Source organism: Triticum aestivum, chromosome 3B, assembly GCF_018294505.1.
Source record: "Triticum aestivum cultivar Chinese Spring chromosome 3B, IWGSC CS RefSeq v2.1, whole genome shotgun sequence".
NCBI lineage: Eukaryota > Viridiplantae > Streptophyta > Magnoliopsida > Poales > Poaceae > Triticum > Triticum aestivum.
Genome location: NC_057801.1, coordinates 186,974,308 through 186,979,063, shown reverse-complemented (window position 1 = coordinate 186,979,063; position 4,756 = coordinate 186,974,308).

The following is a 4,756-nucleotide window of genomic DNA, read 5'->3' as shown; positions in this document are numbered from 1 at the left end:
GTCATGATTATTTGAAGTTCTATCAATTGCCCAACAGTAATTGTTTTCCAACCGTTTGCTATTTTTCTCGAGAGAAGCCACTAGTGAAACCTACGGCCCCCGGGTCTCTTTTCATCATATTTGCCTTTGCAATTTATTTTCCTTTGCATTTATTTTCAGATCTATTAAACCAGAAATACAAAAATACCTTGCTGCAATTTTGTTGTTCTGCGATCTATTTATCCTATCTACCACTTTTTACCTCACGTTATTTTCATACTTGAGGCACCGTACCCGGAAGGGATTGACAACCCCTTTAACACGTCGGGTTCCGAGTATTTGTTATTTGTGTGCAGGTGTGGTTTACATGGTGTGAGGAGGTTCTCCTACTGGTTCGATAACCTTGGTCTCATCACTAAGGGAAATAACTACCGTCACTATACTGCATCATCCCTTCCTCTTTGCGGAACTACCGACGTAGTTCTAGCAGACATCCAAAGGAATTTCTAGCGCCGTTGCCGGGGAGGATCTTCAACATCAACCAGGTTCCTAATCACAAATCTCATCTCCTTGCAATTTTTTGCCATTTGCCTCTCGTTTTCCTCTAGCCCACTTCACAAAAAATTGTCGTTTTATTCGCCCTCTTTTTCGTTCGACGTTTTCTCATCAGATCTTTTAATTGCTTGAACTTGTCACCATGAGTGACTTTGTATGGCAGAAACAAATGATGGCCTAACTCATAAAGTGGAGTGTATGGGTAATCTGGATGCGAAAACTTTCCTTTTGGGGCAAGGGAATTTTATGGGAAAAGAACATATCCAAGAGTTTTTCAATTGTGTCAGAAAATTAAGTCTTGATGATATCCCTATACTTAAAAGGACTAAATCTTATGCAGAGGCTATTTCGACACTTGTTTTGAAACTTGAAACTAGATTTATTCGTACCCATCCTACCTTGCAAAGATTTTTTTATGAGTTGCCCGTTATAAAGGATGCTAAAGCTAAAAAGTTAGACACTCTTGTTTTGATGAATGAATTTGACTACATAATATGGGTAGCTAGGGAAATATCTGATTTTTATGGCATGAATCGTGAAGAACCCGTGATTGATGAAATTATTTATAATAGTGATTATGCTTTGAGACATTTGCTTGGAGATAACCAAATCTTTGATGAGAATCTTAAGAAGCAAGTCCCCGTTTTAGATATGATCCAACAAGTTTTTAACGATGTGAATGAACACTATTCGTGGATCAATGCGGGAAATCAAAGGGGTTACGAACAAAAGCAACTTGATAGTGCTAAAGTTTCCATGGATAATGTGTTTTATGTCTTACTTACAAAACCTCCCGACACAAATACTCCTGAGGGAAACAAGGATAAGAGCGACAAAACTTAGATCCTACGCATTATGCCTAGCTAGGGGCATAAAACGATAGCGCTTGTTGGGAGGCAACCCGATGAACAAAATTTATTTTTTCTTTTTGATTTCTGTTATTGAGTGTTAGAACAATTATTCTACTGTTATAATTGTGTCTTTTGTGTTTTAATTAGTGTTTGTGCCAAGCAATGCCTTTGGGAAGACTTGGGTGAAAGTTTATTTGATCTTGCTGAAAAACAGAAACTTTTGTGCTCACGAGATTCGTTGTCATTTTTTACAGAAGAGTGATTTTAAGTTGATTATTTTTGCACAGGATTAATAGATAAATTCCTCACGTCCACCATTTTATTTCATAGTTTTTGGAGTTACATAAGTGTTCGAAATTTTCAGATTGCTACAGACTGTTCTGTTCTTGACAGATTCTGTTTTCTTTGCGTTGTGTGCTTGTTTTGATGATTCTATGGTTTTCTTTGATGAGTTTTTGCCATATAAAAGTTGGAATACATTAGATATAATGCAAAATCAAAATAAGAATAGGTTTTCTATAGTACTTATAGTAGTGGTTTGGTTTCTTACTAATGGATCTCATAATGGTTTTGTTTGAGTTTTGTGTGATTGAAGTTTTCAAGTTTTGGGAAATCTTACGATGGATGAAGGAATAAGGATAAGAAAAAGGCTAAGCTTGGGGATGCCCGAGGCAACCCAAGACAATATTCAAAAAAGTAGAAAGCAACTAAGCTTGGGTAAGCCCCCGAGTGGCATCCCCACTTTCTTCTAACGACCATCGGTATTTTACTTGAAACTATATTTTTATTCGTCACATGATATGAGTTTTGCTTGGAGCGTCTTATATGATATGAGTCTTTGCTTGTTTTTATTTGTGTTTTAAGTGTTGAATCCTTGCTGGACACACCCTTTGAAGAGAACGAAAAATTATGCTATGTTTGCTCCTATTCTTCATTTAAATTTTTAGAGCCATGGACTTGCTCTAGTACTTCACTTATATCTTGTTGAGCAATGTGTGCTTTGTTAATTTTGAATTAATGCTCTCATGCTTCACTTAGATCTATTTTGGAGTTAGAGTTTTTTTCAGAAATTCTCTCTTGCTTCACTTAGATTATTTTGAGAGAAAGAAGAAAAAATTATGCTCATGATCTTCACTTATATTTGTTGAGCTTATCAAAAGCAATAACATGAAAATAGTCCCAAAGTGATAGATATCCAAGGAGGATATAATAAAAACTTTCATGAAGATCATTGTACAAAATAAACTTGATTCTTAGTAATGGTTTTGAGATATGACGATATGATATGTGAGTCATGTTGATGAGTAATTGTGCTTTAGTAAGAATATTGATGTTAAGGTTTGTGATTCCCTATGTAAGCATGAAAGTCAATAGTTATGCAATGAAATTTCTATCCTACTTATGGTGCATTATTCAGTGTTACTTATTCTTATTACTTGGGTACGAGATTTTTCGGTTTTTTGTTGGTCGCTTCTCAATCTTTTTGCTAGCCTTCATTTTGCACTAAGTATGATCACTACTTGTGCATCCAAAAACCCTTTAATCCAGTTTTTCCTTATGATTCCACTATACCTACCTATATGCGGTATTTCCATGCCGTTCTAAGCAAATTTGTATGTGCCATCTCTAATATTCAAAATAAATTTCTCTTTTGTGTCCTCTAATACTCGCGAGGTGGTAAAGGGTAGCCAATATTTTTCCATGCTAGATGTGTTATTCTCACGATGAGTGTTTATTCACTTGTTATTTCACGGGAGTACGTCAAAGGTACAAGGGATGCCCAGTCCTAAAATGAATAAATGAATTTACTTTATGTTGTTAAACAATAAATTCCTTGGAAAACGTTGGTATGGAGGGCACCCGGGGATACGACTAGCCATGGAAAGTGAATGTTGTGCTGGAAAAAGGAACAAACTTTATTTTCTGTTTGGGAACCGCCTATGATGTATCTAGCATGGAAAGTGTTGGTATGCTCCAAGTCGTTTTCGTTGGTAGGACAAGTATGCCAATTTTATCTCTCAATTTAAGCTTTGATCTTTGGCACCTCTACAAATCACTACTTCCCTTCTTGAAGGGCCTTTCTTTTACTTATGCAATTTTTATTTTGAATTTGAGTCTCCATCTTCTCTTATAAAGCACCAACTAAGGGGCACTATGATCGTATTTGAGCATTGGGTGTAGCTAATATTCGAGTGTGTTTCATGAATGGATCAATGATTGAGCATGATGGGCTAGGGATAACTTGCTTTAGTGTTGATATGTTGAAAGACATGGTTGATTGTTGGTATACTTGAGTATTAAAGTCTTCATGTCAAAACTAGACTATTGCTTGCAATCATATAAAAGTCAATATGTCCATGCTATAAAGAAACGAATGTGATGAACATGTTAGGCAGAATTCCACATCAAAAATTCTGTCTTTATCATTTACCTACTCAAGGACGAGCAGGAATTAAGCTTGGGGATGCTGATACGTCTCCAACGTACCTATAATTTTTTATTGTTCCATGTTGTTATTTTATCATTCTTGGATGTTTTACAATCATTTTATAGTCATTTTATATCATTTTTTGGTACTAACCTATTGACATAGTGCCAATTGCCAGATGTTGTTTTCCTGCATGTTTTTTACATTGCAGTAAATCAATATCAAACGGTGTCCAATGGGCCAAGGAAGCCAATGGGCCAAGGAAGCACCTGAGGGACCGCTCGAGGGGAGCAACACCCACCAGGGCGCGCCAGGAGGCCCAGGCGTGCCCTGGGGGTTGTGCCCACCTCGGGTCTCCCCTCGAACCGCCTCTTTGCTCTATAAATACCCAAATATTCCAGAAACCCTATGAGAGTCGATGAAATTTTGATCCATCCGCCGCAGAGTCCTGAACCACCAGATCCAATATAGAGACCGTGATGGAGGGGTTCCCCACTTCCATTGGTGCCTCTCCTATGATGTGTGAGTAGTTCTTTGTAGACCTACGGGTCCGTAGTTAGTAGCTAAATGGCTTCCTCTCTCTCTCTCTCTCTCTCTCTCTCTCTCTCTCTCTCTCTTATTTATCAATACAATGGTCTCTTGGAGATCCATATGATGTAAGTCTTTTGGCGGTGTGTTTGTTGGGATCGGATGAACTTTGAGTTTATGATCATATATATGTTTTTATCCATGAAAGTTATTTGAGTCTTCTTTGATCTCTTATATGCATGATTGCTTATAGCCTCGTATTTCTTCTCTGGTATTTGGGTTTTGTTTGGCCAATTTGATCAATTTATCTTGCAATGGGAAGAGGTGCTTTGTAGTGGGTTCGATCTTATGGTGCTTGATCCCAGTGACAGAAGGGGAACCGACACGTATGTATCGTTGCTACTAAGGATAATAA